Source organism: Coturnix japonica, chromosome W (assembly GCF_054131305.1).
Source record: "Coturnix japonica strain WE chromosome W, WE-NBRP24, whole genome shotgun sequence".
Taxonomy (NCBI): Eukaryota; Metazoa; Chordata; class Aves; order Galliformes; family Phasianidae; genus Coturnix; species Coturnix japonica.
The window spans coordinates 9504746-9520272 of NC_140701.1; the positions used below are offsets into that span (position 1 = coordinate 9504746).

Consider the following 15527-nt stretch of genomic DNA (forward strand, 5'->3'; position numbering starts at 1 on the left):
ATTTGCAGAGGTAAAGGCTGTCCAGCTGGCCCTAGACATTGCTGAGCAGGAGAAATGGCCAGTGCTTTACCTCTATACTGACTCATGGATGGTGGCCAATGCCTTATGGGGTGGTTGCAGCAATGGGAGCAAAACAACTGGCAGCGGAAAGGTAAACCTATTTGGGCCGCTGAACTATGGAAGAACATTGCTGCCCGAATAAAGAACATGGTCCTAAAGGTGTGTCACGTAGATGCCCACGTGCCCAAGAGTCGAGCAACAGAGGAGCAACAAAATAACCACCAGGTAGATCGAGCTGCCAGAATTGAGGTGGCTGAGATAGACCTGGATTGGCAGAATAAGGGAGAGTTATTCCTAGCTCGGTGGGCCCATGAGACCTCAGGCCATCAAGGCAGAGATGGAACACATAAGTGGGCTAGAGACCGAGGGGTGGACATAACTATGGATGCTATTGCGCAGATCATCCATGATTGTGACACCTGTGCCATGATCAAACAGGCCAAGAGGATGAGACCTCTCTGGGGGGAAGGGCGATGGGAAAAGTATAAATATGGGGAGGCATGGCAGATTGATTATATCACCCTGCCAAAGACTCGTAATGGTAAGCATTATGTACTCACCATGGTGGAAGCAACAACCGGGTGGCTTGAGACATATGCGGTGCCCCATGCCACTGCCAGAAACACCATATTAGGCCTAGAGACACAAATCCTGTGGCGACATGGCACCCCAGAGAGGATCGAATCAGACAATGGGACTCATTTCAAAAATTCACTGGTGAGCACTTGGGCCAAAGAACATGGCATCGAGTGGATCTATCACATCCCCTATCACGCACCAGCCGCTGGTAAGATCGAGTGCCACAACGGTTTGCTGAAAACCACGCTGAAAGCGATGGGTGGTGGGACATTTAAGAACTGGGAGAAACATCTAGCAGAAGCCACCTGGCTGGTAAACACCTGAGGATCAGCCAACCGAGACGGCCCTACACAGTCCAACTCCCTGCGTACCGTGGAGGGAGACAAGGTTCCTGTGGTGCATGTAAAGAATATGCTGGGAAAAGCGGTTTGGGTCCTCCCAGCCTCTGGAAAGGGGAGGCCCCTCCGTGGAACTGTCTTTGCACAGGGACCTGGGTGCACCTGGTGGGTGATGCAGAAGGATGGGGATGTTCAGTGTGTGCCACAGGGAAATTTGATGCTGGGGGAGTGCAGCCTGTGATTCCATGTGTGTGTATATATATATATATCTGTATGTATATATGTAATGCATGTTAACTACTGTTCTGTTTATATGTTGATAAAAGTTAGGCATGATGTGGTGATGTGTAATAAGGGGTGGAATGTTATGGTTTTGCAATTTGGTTGGTGTTGGTATTCCACATCAGAACACCATGCCTCATAATGGGAGTAAAGGGGACAATTTTTTTTTCTGTGGGCTGCCTTAATGGGCATGTGGGGTGGGGCACCGGAAGGGAAGGGAGGAAGGGGACGGGGTTGCTGCCCCGGCTCCCTGCAAGGAGACAACGTGGTCCGAGCTTCCTGCCTTCCACAGCTCCATCGGTGAAATTGGGGACTTGGTATTCTCTTTGTTGAAACTCTCTTGTTGTTGTTTAGTGTTATTAGGTTATTAAACTGCCATTCGTTCTCAGATCACCTTTTTTTCTCCCTCATTTTTTGTTAGACCTAATCGCAATCTCCCTTCCCTTCCCCTCTTCCGAAACGCACGTGGTCGGGCCAGGCCACTACCGTGCCGTGAGAGAAAAAGTGGGGGGGGCTTTTGTTCCTGCTGCCCCGGGTTTGTGCCCACTGTCCCGGAGTGAGCTCTAGAGAGAACTCTGTGACACTTGCTAATGGCCCTCAATGGGCCCATGAGTACTCCAAGAAACTTCACTGTTACTTCTGACTTTGTCTTGCTGAGTTCTTTGTGCAAACTTCTCTTTGCACTGGAGGTTGACGGACTCAGAAGCAAATGCACCCTGGGGTCCATTATAACCTAAAGAACCTCTTGTGCATTGTGCCTTCCTGTTATCTATTTCAGGTTTTCAGAAAATTCAAGATTGTTGCGCAATTTCAAAATTGTTCAGCAAATTGAAGAGATATTTGGAGAGAGCATATAGAGAAAGAATCCAGCAGATATTTACTGTTTATTTGCTTATAGTTCAGTTTATAGAAGGTATTAAAGCTGCACAGTAAAACTACTTGTGAACATCTGAGCTGAACCAGAGAAATCCCAGCTCCTTTGCGTCTGTGGGGAGCTGCATTCCATTTCAGCCCCTTGATTTCTATCTGGGGATGAGTTACCTGCACTGTCTCCTCTGGATCACTGCCCTGCACAGGGCAAGTCCAACCCTCCTTATCCTTCTCTGGGTGCACTTTTTGTTTCATCAAAAACTCTCTGGTAGGATCCATGTTAAAAATTGACTGGAGGATAATGGAGCAGATTTCAAAGAACAGTTATGATACTGTTGCCTCTCAGTAGCTGATGGCCATGAGGACACAGGCACGTCTCAGGGGAGATGAGTGGGAAGGATAAAAATGAAATCATCTGCTGTTGATCTGGGCCATGCTCCTGGGACACAGGGAGCTCATAAAAGTGGATGGTGCAGTAGAGAGACAGCTGTGCCCAGGAGCATCTCTTGTGCACAGCACAGCCTGAAGGTGACAGAAAAAGAAGAGAGAAATTGGAGAGAGCTTACAGGATGTGTGCAGTGTGAGCGGGCTGTGAGCTCACTGCAGGAACAGTGCTCACTGATCATGACACAGTAAGACCCCTGCAGTAGTTAATGCAGATGCTATTCATAGAGGGTTAACTAAATCTGGGACATCCAATAGCAGATCTGGCTTCAGGCACTGCATGTTTCTTTACAGTGGAAAAAGCCTTCTGCTCCAGCTGAGGGTTTCTGTGCTGCAGCGTCAGAGCACAGCCCTGAGGGCTGCGTGTCCCAGCCCGACTGCAGGTTGTGCAGTCAGGGTTTCAGGCGGGTGCCCAGGGCTGTCCTGCAGAGCAGGGTCCCTGCTGTGCCCCAGGGGCTGTGTGCCGGGTTTGGGACTATGCCGCCTGCCAGGATCAGCACTCAGCCTGCTCGGGGAGCTGCCCAGGGCACTGCGGGGAGACGTGGGGGGGGAAGGAGCCCCCCGTCAGGGCTTGTGCTGCCACAGCTGCTGCCTGGGGCAGGGGGATCACAGCTTCACTGCAAAACGGAGTGTTTGTAAGGGTGCTTTGCAAGAGGAGAGCCACAGCAGGAGGTTTCCATTTCCTGTTCTGAGGAAAAGAGGATTGGAAACAGAAATCTAAAAGGAGCTATCAGGGATCTGAGAATTTTTCATCAATCAATTGCTTGTTTTGTAAACAGTCACACATGATGTGCTTCCAGACCCCCCTTTCTCAGAAGTTGGAACCAGTTGTAATTATCATTATTTTCTGTAGGCATGAATAATTCACTTATCCTTCAAACAGGCAGCTTTTTCTAACTGAAACCGAATAGCCCAGAGGCTGTGGTTGGGGCTCTAAGAGCAGCTGGGGTAAAGATATGAGACATGAAACACATGAAAATATCCAGGGAGGCGGGATAAGAAAAGAAGAGGAAGGTTAAAGTTCCATGTGCTGCTTTTGCTTAAGGAATGCTGAACGATATGAAATTAAATGCAAGTAATGGTGCTAAGTGTACACTGTTGTAGGAGAATGAAAACATTTCATATTATAGCAGGAGGAGTGTCTCTGAGAATGGTCTGGACTTGTCATTATCTTCTGCACTCTGAACAGGACTCCAAGCCCAACAACAGCAGATGCCCAACAGCAGCTACATCAGCGAGTTCCTCTTGCTGCCATTGGCAGACATGCGGCAGCTGCAGCTCCTGCACTTCTGGCTCTTGCTGGGCATCTACCTGGCTGCCCACCTGGGCAACGGCCTCATCAGCACAGCCATAGCCTGCGACTGCCGCCTGCACACCCCCATGTACTTCTTCCTCCTCAACCTGGCCCTCCGCGACCTAGGCTGCATCTCCACCACTCTCTCCAAAGCCATGCCCAATGCCCTCTGGGACACCAGGGCCATCTCCTATGGAGGATGTGCTGCACAGCTCTTTTTCTTTCTCTTTTTCCTCTCAGCAGAGTATTCCTTTCTCGCCATCATGTCCTATGACCACTACATTGCCATCTGCAAGCCCCTGCACTACAAGACCTTGATGGACAGCAGAGCTTGTGCCACCATGGCAGCAGCTGCTTGGGGCACTGGGGTTCTCCATTCCCTGCTGCACACTGCCAGTACGTTTTCACTGCCTCTCTGCCAAGGCAATGTTGTCAGTCAGTTTTTCTGTGAAATCCCCCAGATTCTCAAGCTCTCATGCTCAGAATCAAACCTCAGGGAAGTTGTGTTTCTCATTTTTAGTGCCAGTTTAGCCTTTGGGTGCTTTGTTTTCATAGTTGTGTCCTATGTGCAGATCTTCATGGCTGTGCTGAGGATGCCCTCTGAGCAGGGACGGCACAAAACTTTCTCCACGTGCCTCCCTCACCTGGCCATGGCCTTTCTGTTTCTCATCACTGCTTTTTTTGCCTACCTGAAGCCCCCGTCCACTTCCTTCACACTCCTGGATCTGACAGTGGCACTTCAGTATGCAGTGGTTCCTCTAACACTGAACCTTATAATCTACAGTATGAGGAACAGGGAGATCAAGCACGCTCTCAGGAATGTGTTGCAATACGCAATATTCCAATTTCCATAAAATGCACAACTTCCTCGTAGGATTCCCAGTGATGGTTCTTTATGTTTTATGCATCTTCATCTGTTTGATTATGTGAGATATAGGAATGTGCAAAAAAATAAAGTTATTTAACTTATAAATAAAAATGTATTTAAATTCTTTCCTACCTAATTTCCATTTTCTCACTCCAAGAGCTCATGTAAACATGGAACCAGATTCGCCGAATGTTATAAGATTCCTAAAAATGTTTCAAAATAGACTTTTACTTAGCTGGATTCTTTCTCTTTAAGCTCTCTCCAGATATCTCTCCATTTTGCTGAATAAGTTCTGATAACCTGAAATAGATAACAGGAAGGCACAAGGCACAAGATGCTCTTTATGTTAGAATGGGTCCCAGGGCGCATTTGCTGCTGAGTCCATCAAACTCCAGTGCAGAGAGAAGTTTTCACAAAGTGCTTAACAAGACAAAGGCAGAAGTAACAGTGAAATTTTTTGGAGTATTAATCGGCCCTGTGAGTGCCATTACCAAGTAAGCTTCCCAAAGCACTAGTTAGAGCAGATAATTGGAAGCCATGACTACAGTCAAGCAAAGGCACTAGCATGCTAAGAATCTTCTCCTTTGCCTTATGAAGCAGACAGGTCAAGCCCTGATTGCAAGACCAGAGGTAGGGAGATCCTGTCTCTCATTTGGCTCAGGGCACTTCCTGGGGCAGTGTGTTGGAAGTCTATATGATGTTAAGTGAAAGACATGGGAACGGAAGATCCCAGGCTCTGCATGGTGGTGCAAGGATGCTGTTAAGTTCAAATCCCACATGTGCCCTGCGTCTCATCGCAGGATGTGGTGTGTGAGAAGGGCCCAGTCTGAACAAGCAGTCAATCCCAATGAAACTCTCAACTTCAGATCTCTGAGTTCCAGAGCCCTCCTGTGCACACTCTCCCATAGTTCGATGTCCTTTATATTCTGTATTGCCCAGAAGTGCACCCAGTGTTCCAGGTGAGACTGTAGCAATGCAGAGCAAAGAGGGACAACCCTTTCCCTCACCCAGCTGGCAATAAATTGCCTGATGCACTCTAGGGGACCGTTGGCCTTCCTGGCTGCCTGGGCACACTGCTGCCTCACTTAAAATTTTATGTTGACAATGACCCCCAATCCTTTTCAGTCAGACCTCTCTCATGTGTCCCATATCCAGTCAGTGTGTATGTCCAGTGTTGCCCATACCCAGGTGCACAATCAAGCACTTGCTCTTGTTATGCGTTATGCACTTGGTGCTTAGTACCAACTGGTACCCACTTCTCTGACTTGTCCACATCTCTCTGCAAGTCCTCTCCACCCTCAGTGGAGGCAACAGCACCTCATCATCTGGTCTCATCAGCAGACTTGCTCAGAACTTCTTCTAGTCCTGCATGCAAGTCATCTGCATAAACATGAAAGGAAAGTGGCCCTAAAATGGAACCCTGGGGAACTCTGACAGTGACGATCTACCAGCCCGATGGAACCCACTGACTATAATCCTTTGGGACAGAACTACTGGCCAACTGCTCACCCACCACTGCTGGTGAACCTGAATAGCAAAATGTCAGCGTGCTGGGACAAAAAGACAAACACCAAAATGGTTACATATAGCTGCATCAATTTATTGCCCAAAAAGCCATGCTATTATAGGAGACAGACAAGGGCATCCAAAAATCACACACGCTAATTGGAGGAAAGCTACTGCAATAACAGCCCTATAACCCCCCTTCAAAGTCACGACCCATTCATTCTTTTCCTAGAGATGTCCTTGGTTCTCATGCAATTTATCCTGCTCCATAGCTGCTGATCTGTGAACTCCTTATCTCAATCCATGGCTGCTGCTCTGTAAACTTCTTCTTGTATTAAAACACACCAGGTTCTCTTTCTGTCTAGCCATATGCAGGAATTTCTGTGCAGAAGGGTGCTGGAGAAATAGTATCAAAAGCTCTACTGAAATCCTCAAGGATTACATCAACTGCCTTCCCTTGTTCAGCTCAATGGATAAAGGTGTCATTAAAAGACCTGAAATTAAATAGGACCTTCCCCACTGTATCTTGTGTTGTCTTTGACCAATGACAGAATTGTCCTTCAGCTGTTTTTCCATAACTCCCACCATCATTTTCTCCATAATTTTACCAGGCACTGGAGTGAGACTGACAGGTCCATAGTTGCCCATGTCATCTTTCTTGCTCTTCCTTACGAGGAGACAACATTTGCCAGCTTCCTGTCAACTGGTATGACCCTAGAATTATTAGATGCCATTGAAATGCGAGCCCAGAGCATACTAAAGTGTCGTCAGTGCAAGAACGTTGATGTGCCATAGCTTTGCAATGCCTTGAAATCCAGACTATGCCACAGATGGAGCAGAGAGGAAAATCTGCCACTTCTGTTCTGAGCTCATCCTTTCGGTAAGCTGAATATCACTACGTACTTCATGGGGACAGGTGCAAAAGACACACTGGGTGCCCTAAGCATGGGGCTGTGGTGGTATTTAGGATGGCCAAGAATACCTCCATTCTGGCCCTCTGCTGATGCTCCAGAAGGAGGTGTCTATCTCAGAGCTTTTCCCTCACAGTTTGCAAGCACTAGCACACAACTAGGATCACCCCAGGCACCTTGGGCATCACTGAGATTCTGTGTATGAGCAATGCAGTCCCTGCTGAATAAGGACCAAGAATTCGGATGAGGGACTCACACACAGACACCTCACTGTGCACATCTGAAATCAGCTAGGTGAACTCCCAGCTCTCGTGGTTCTTTGAGGAACTGATCCCAATTCAGCCCCACATTTTCCATCTGAGGATGAGATGCCTAACCCTAGAGTAAAGATGGGATGGTCTGATGATAACAGGACTAATGGAAATGGATTTAAATTAAAAAGGGGAGACATAGGTTAGATGTGAGGAACCTATATTTTACACAGCAACACTGGAAAAAGTTGCCCTTAGAGGCTATACATGCCTGATGGATGGTATTCTGGGTTTACTCTGGTTTTACCCTCACGTCAGTCCAGGTTTCTACTCATAATTTTCCCTACGTGAACTCATGTTTTACTCAAGGTTGTACTCACAATTTACCATTAGTGTGTTTGATCAGGAGATGGGCTGGTGGAGTGAATTGCTGGCATCCCCTAGGGAAGGCTGCTAGGCAGATACTGCTAGAAAAGTGGTTGACTCCCTGCCCTGTCACAGTCGGACAGACCTGACTGATGAGGAGGGTTGGAAGAGTGTCCCAACTTGACGTCACAGGGTCCCCTTTCTTCCTAGCACTCTACCCCTGCTCCCTCTAAGCAACAGGTTTGAGACTTTGAAAACTGAAGGAGATAAGAATGGGGAGGCAATGGAGGATCTGCCTAGGAGGGAGCCTAAGGCAAGGCAGTCACTACCAAGCCTTGTGACTTCCTCTGCCATGAAAGAAAGAAGGGTGGTCGTGGTGGGTGACTCCCTTCTCAGAGGAATAGAGGGCCCCATACGCAGACTGGACCCAAGCCGTAAAAAAGTCTGCTGCCTTCCTGGCTTCAGGTCAGGGACATAATGAGGAAACTTCCAATGCTGGTTAGGTCCACTGATTATTTTCCACTACTCATAGTTTAGGTGGGCAGTGATGAAATTTCTTAGAGAAGCATACAAACTATGAAAAGATATTTCAGGAATTTAGGCCATTTAGTTCACACAACGGGAGATCAAGTGATTTTTTGTTCTATACCTTCAGGGGCAGTGAGGGACACGGAGCAGGCTTGGAAAGCAAAGCAATGAACAATTGTCTCAGAGGTTGGTACTGAGCCAGAAACTTCGGATTCCTTGATCACAGGGCAGTTTACTTGGCCCATGGCCTGTTATCCATGAATGGAACCCAACTGTCTCAAAGGGGGAAATGAATCCTAGCACAGAAGTTAGTGGGGCATAACGAAAGAGCTTTAAACTAGCTACGATGGGGGAGGGGACAAAACAGGGCTCACCAGAGATGAGCCTAGGGGAATGCTGCTTGAGCTGGGAGAGAGGCAGATGCCTCAGCTGAAGTGCATCTACACCAACGCACACAGCTTGGGCGACACGCAGGAGGAGCTGGAAGCAACTGTGCATCTGGCCACCCGTGACCCAGTCGCTATTACCGACCCATGGTGTGCCCACTGCCATGACTGGAGTGCTGTGATGGATGGTTAAAAGCTCTTCAGAAGGGATAGATGAGGAAGGAAGGGTGGTGGTGTGGCCCTTTATATTAAAGAGAGTTTTGATGTTGAAGAGCTTGGGCTTCAGAACCATTAAGACAAGTGCATGTTTGTAAGGATCAGGGGAAAGTCCTGTAGGTGTGACATCTTGCTAAATGTCTCTTATAGACCGCCTAATGAAGATGAATTGATGGGTGAGGCATTCTATGAGCAGCTTACTGAAGTCACACGATCGCCAGCACTCATTTTCTTGGGAGACTTCAACTTCCCTGATATATGCTGGGAATATAATAATGAGCAGAGGAAGCAGTCCAAGAGGTTTCTAGATTGTGTGCCTCCGGTGGCGCAGTGGTTAAGGACACCACTTTGCAACACTGGAGACCCTGGGTTCGAATCCCCCTGTGGCGCAAGTGGTAGAAGTGCCACTCTGCTACACAGAGGCTCGAATCCCGGGGGTTGGACTCGATGATCTCTAAGGTCCCCTCCAACCTGCACAAGACTATGATACTATGATACTATGATTGTATGGAAGACAGCTTCCTTACGCAGCTGGTATGAAGGCCTACCAGGGATGGTTCCTTGCTAGACTTGCTCTTCACTAACAGTGAAGGACTGGTAGGAGTTGAGAAGGTTGGGGACTGTCTTGGGCAGAGTGGCCATGAAATGGTAGAATTCTCTATTCTTGGAGATGTCAGAAGGGTGACTAGCAAAACTACTATCTTGAACTTCTAGAGGGCGGACTTTGACCTGTTCAGGACATTTGTAGCATGGGTCCCTTGGGAGTCGCTCCTTATGGGTAAAGGGGTACAGGAAGCCTGGACACTCCTCAAGATGGAAATCTTAAAGGCACAAGATCAGGCTGTCCCTGAATGCCATAGCGTGAGCCATAGGGGAAGAAGACCAGTGTAGACGAACTGGGAACAATTGTTGAGACTCAGGAAGAAAAAGAGAATTTACGTTATCTGGAAGAAGGGACAGGATACTTGGGGAGATTACAAGGAAGTTGCTAAGGTATACAGGGAGGAAGTTAGGAAGGTACATTACTTCCCTGTCCCTTATTCCATGCCCAGAGCTTCTCAGCCATGTCACTGCCAACTGTAAGCTCCATGCAGAGGTCAAGTGGGACAAAAAGGGCATAGCCTTCTGCTGGGTGGATACAAGTGTTGGTTGAACCGGACGGGACAAAGCCCTCCTACCATTCCCTCCTGGGAAAATGGCCATGCCAAGAATGGCAGTCTGCCTCCTCCATGACCCCATCTGAAATGCTCCTGCACTGATTGATTAAAGGGTTTTAAACTAGGTCCGAAGGGCGAAGGGCGGGGAATTGGATTTGACAGAGAAGGGCTGAGGGCTGTTGTTGCTGTTGGAGATTGCAGGGAAAGCCTCTGAGTTGTTCCATAGGATCGTGTGAGGATTCCTCAGTGAAGGTCTCGTTGCCAATATCCTGTCCTAAATCTTATTGTGTACCCTCTGGGGGTAACCCCAACCTGATGCTGCCCTAAAGTGCCTGTAGACCAGTGCAGGTAGCATGGGAAATAAACGGGACAAATCAAGAGAAAATCACAGAGCATTTCCTTTCATGCAGGCTGCTGCTTCTGAGCAAGGCCCTGAACATCAGTACCACTGTGTAGATGCAAGGCCCAGCCAGGCTAAATCAAAACATGCTTCTGGAAGGGGATGCTTTCTGAAGAATCTTTACACTAATGAGAGGACCACAAACATTCACTCAGTGAACTCCAAATCTCTGTGCCTTTGCAGGCCTAGGGTCTTGTTTGGCTCTCAGCGACATGGTGGGATGGTTCCCACCTCTGAACTGTAGCAGAGCAGATACTGACTCTTTATGACGAATGGCCAAGGACGATTAGGAAAGGCTGCTGCTCTTTGTGAGAGTGCACTGAGCTCTGCCTGGGGATGGCAGAGGAGCCAGTTGAGAACTGATGGAAAGGGCTCAGAGAGGAGAGCAGCCGATTCTGTTCCTTGCTTCCTGATCAGGAAGAACAAGAAAAGGAGGACAAGCAGGTATCTGAGTTACAGCTGGGATGGAATTGTTTTCTTCAGACTGCCTGCTATGGTGCAGTGTTTTGTTTCTAAGAGAAAATCAACATTGATAACTCTCTGCTGTTTACCACTGCTGCTAAGCAGTGTTCTACAGAGCCAAGGCCATGGTCAGTGGAGGGCTCAAGAAGCTGGGAGGGAGCAGACTGCACAGAGCTGACTGGAAGTGGCCAAATGGATGTTTGGAACCACCTGACAGCAAGCAGAAATTGTATTGAAAGGAGTGGGAGTTCATCTCACTCTCTTCACTGCCCAGGGCCCAGCTGGGCATCAGTCTGGTGGTGCTGAGCAAGTGCTTGTGCATTAGCTGTTACATACTATTCCATGTAAACAGATATATAGTGATAACTACTACACTTCTCCTTTCATCTCTCTTAGTAAATTGCTTAGTTTCAACACACAAGTTGAACTTTTTTTTCCCAGTTCTCTTCCCCATCGTGCTGGGAAGGGGCAGTGCACAAAGCACTGTGTGCTGCTGAGCCATATGCTGGGTTCAGCAACCACCATCATTTTGGTGCCTGATGTGAGGCTCCAAGGGTTGAGATAACAGCACATCTGTCCAGAGCGAGATGACACAGGGCTTTGTGGGAGCTGGATAACTGCTGGCCATGGTGCTGATTGCTTCCCTCTTTGTGGAGATCGTTGAACCTTCTCAGGAAGCTTCACCGCACATCTCCTTGCTTGGTGTTTGTTTTCCCTGCTGTATTATTCGTCAGCTCTGGATGCTGGATTAGGTTATTTATTTTGCTATGCTGTTTGACTTTGGTTATGTCATGACAAAACTTGTAGCTGACAAAATGAAGTTTTGTGCAAATTCATCTCAGTTGTCATCTTTGGGTTTTGGAAGCAATATTGTATGGCTCCTATATTTCTTCATTGATGATCTTGATGAGGGAATTGAGTGCATTCGCAGTAAGTTTGCAGACGACACCACGTTGGGAGGGAGTGTTGATCTGCCTGAGGGGAGAAGGGCACTACAGAGGGACCTGGATATACTCGATCGATGGGCCAAGGTTAACGGCATGAGTTTCAATAGGGCCAAGTGTCGGGTCCTGCATTTTGGTCACAACAACCCCTGGCAAACCCTACAGGCTTGGAGAGCTGTGGCTGGAAGTCTGCCTGATGGAAAGGGACCTTGGTGTTCTGATGGACAGTTGGCTGAACACGAGCCAGCAGTGTGCCCAGGTGGCCAAGAGGGCCAATGGCATCCTGGCTTGGATCAGGAATGGTGTGATGAGCAGGACTAGGGAAGTCATCCTGCCCCTGTACTTGGCATTGGTGAGGCTTCACCTCGAGTACTGTGTTCAGTTTTGTGCATCTCAGTACAAAAATACATGGAGGTGACTTGCGGAATCAAACTCTATAATCCAAAGATGGGTTTTAAAGCAGGTATGTTTATTCCAGCATTGCGCAGCGCCGGGTGCAAGGGGGATAGCTCCACCAAACTTGCACACCGTAAGGAGAAAAGTGTGTTACAGATAAAGGTCAAGCTAATACATAATCAATAGTCTCCTCCTCAGTTTGATTACTTATTCATTACATTCCCTATGGCCCCATTCCTCACAACCCCATTCCCTCATTCCCCCTGACCCCATTCCCCGCGACCCTTGCCGTTGTTTTGGGGTGAAATTCTTCTTCTGTTTTCTTCTTGGTGTTATCTGCTGCTATCGTTCTCCCACATCAGCATCATCTTGCCCGGGGGTATCTAATCCTTCTTCTTGTCAGAGGTCTCCGGACAGTTTCTTCTTATCTTTATTGCCCTCTACTCTGGTTTTCTTTTGACTAAGTGTCTGTAATTCCCCTTTTCCCTGCCCTTTTAAATGTAAATTATCTACAGTTATTCTTTGTCTTGGTTTCTGTGAAGTTCCCCTTTCCCTTTCTATAGCAAAGTTTTACCTTACCACCATTTTGAGGCTTTGCTCACTCTTCAGAGGTACTGGAGAAGGTCCAGAGAAGGGCAACGGGACTTGTGAAGGGCTTGAAAATCAACCCTATGAGGTGAGGCTGAGGGAGCTGGGGCTGTTTAGTCTGGGAAAAAGGAGGCTGAGGGGAGATCTTATCGCTCTCTTCCAGTATCTGAAAGGTGCATACAGTGAGAGCGGGGCAAGACCCTCAGCCTCCCTCTCACTTCTTCTTTCCCTGGAGCTCCAGAGCTAGTTACAATAGCTCCTGAGGATTTTGACTATCCATGGGATGCTTAAACCAGCATGCCCCCATTGCTATGTTGCTATGTGTCGTTAATGTGTTTCAGGTTATGTCTCAGATCAAAAAATTATTCAATTGCGTCACTGAGAGATCTGCCCCAAGGCGATTCCTGTGGTGATTCCATAGATATGCATATCTATTAGTAACGATGCGCATGTTTGCAACTGCCTATATGATATGTATGTGAAAGTATACTATATATATCATATATGTATATATGCATATGCCATAATTATTATCCTTTTCTGTTTCTCTGTCTTCGTAAATAGCTTTAACCTGGTAAATCCTAAACCACAGCACTGCCCTGATTCCCTTACAGATCTCCATGGGACTCTTGAATCTGAAATGGTTCACGCAGAGAAGAGCACCAGGAGATCCTGAGGTCTTCTCAGGGAGCAGTTCCTGTGGTATATTCCTTACACCAGATTAGGAAGAGGCCTCCAGTTCTTTGGTCCTGCTCTGAAAAGGCCATCTTATTACAACAGTGCCAACAAGGAGACCAGCACTGACACAGCTGTTCATATTGCTGGCTACTGACTGCAGCCCCGGAGTGTTGCTGTAGAGACCACAGGACTGTTGTCAGACACACAAGACCTTCAGGTTTCCACAAATGAATGGTCCTGAGAGCACTGTGGCAGTGTAAAGAGAGCAGGAATGAAAAGAGCGTGTTGTGCTGCTGTCTGTGGCTGTACCTCCCCCAGACCCAAACAAGGTAGGAAGATAAGAAGAGAATAAGAAAAGTCTATTTAGAAAGCATTTATTTATCACTTAACCTATCCAGGTAATCTGGATCAATGTTTACATGAGCTCTTGGAGAGCAAAAATAGAAAGTAGTTAGGAAAAAATGTGAAATAATTTTCAACATTTTTCTGCAGATTCCTGTATCACAGAAAATCAAACCATCAGATATACATGAAAGATAAAGAACCATCACAGGGAATCATGTGAGGAAGATATGCACTTTATGGAAGCTGCAATAGTGCTTATTGCAACACCTTCCTGAGAGTGTGCTTGATCTCCCTGTTCCTCATGCTGTAGATAATAGGGTTCAGTGTTGGAGGAACCACTGCATACACAAGTGCCACTGTCATATCAAGGACTGGGGAGGAAATGGAGGGGAGCTTCAGGTAGGCAAAAAAGCCAGTGCTGACAAACAGGGAGACCACAGCCAGGTGAGGGAGGCATGTGGAGAAGGCTTTGTGCCGACTCTGCTCAGAGGGCATTCCTCCACTGGGAATGGGGCAGTGCACAAAGCACTATGTGCTGCTGAGACACCTGTTGGGTTCAACAACCACCATCATTTTGGTGCCCGATGTGGGGCTCCAAGGCTTGAGTTAACAGCACATCTGTCCAGAGCGAGATAACACAGGGATTTGTGGGAGCTGGAGAATTGCAGGCCATAATGATTATTGTTTCCCTATTGGTGGAGCTTGTCCCAATAGCTCCTGAGGATTTTGACTGTGGGATGCCCAAACCAGCACGCTCCCAATGCTACGTGTCATTAATGTGTTTCAGGTTATGTCTGAGGTTAAAATATCATTCAGGAATATCACTGAGAGATCTGCCCCAAGGTGAGAAGGCTCTGCATGGCTGGGGGTGTGGGAAAGACTGGGCAGCTGCCTGGAGCGGTGGGAACACCCAGGGCTTTGGAACTTCATCTCCAAGCAACTGCAGGATCCTGAGAAACTGGTAGAATATTTGGGGCAGGTCTGCTGTGGTCCTGGTAATCCTAAAGAGACACACATGACTGCAGTGTACCAGATCCAGAGAGCTGGATCTGCTGACAGTGCTGCAGCCTCTGCAACTCCTGACACAGACACTGCAGCAGCTCCAAGGTTTTGCTACACATCCTGAAGTTGCTCCAAGCTCTGGGAAAGATCCCGCTGTCATTCCACCCTCATAATGAGCTCTGCATTCACTCCTGCTACAGGTCCAGTAGCTGTTCCAAGTATTGCTATAAGAAAATGAAACAAATGCCTCCCAAGGAAGATGCACTGTTTCAGGAGGTACAGCCCTGTGGTCTCTCCAACACCTGCAATGAGCCCAGTGGCTGCTCCAACTTCAGTCCCAGGTCCTGTGGTGATTCCAGCTCTGGCAATTAGCTCTGCATTTGCTCTAACTCCGGCAACAGCCCAACAGCCTCTCCAGTTCCTACAGTGAACCCTGTGGCTGTTAAAACCCCTGTAAAAGGTCTTGGACTTGCAAAAAGATATGCATATAAATCATTATCTATGCATATGTGTTTGCAAATGAATATGTTGTATATATGTAGTAATATAATATATATTTTATATGTATAAATATATTTCTCATAATTGTTATACTTTCTCTTTTTACCACAATGCGTATAATTTAAACCACAACACTGAGTCTGTCCCCATCTTGA

General features: G+C 47.5%; 1 protein-coding gene and 1 long non-coding RNA gene across 2 annotated transcripts in view; one reads left to right on the top strand and one right to left on the bottom strand.

Annotated features, from left to right (window-relative positions):
- Positions 1-15527, top strand: part of LOC146754483 (uncharacterized) — a 211584-nt gene that overhangs the window by 132345 nt on the left and 63712 nt on the right. The gene's annotated exons all lie outside the window — the stretch shown is intronic.
- LOC146754485 (uncharacterized) overlaps positions 1-15527 on the bottom strand; it is a 138825-nt gene that overhangs the window by 28685 nt on the left and 94613 nt on the right. The gene's annotated exons all lie outside the window — the stretch shown is intronic.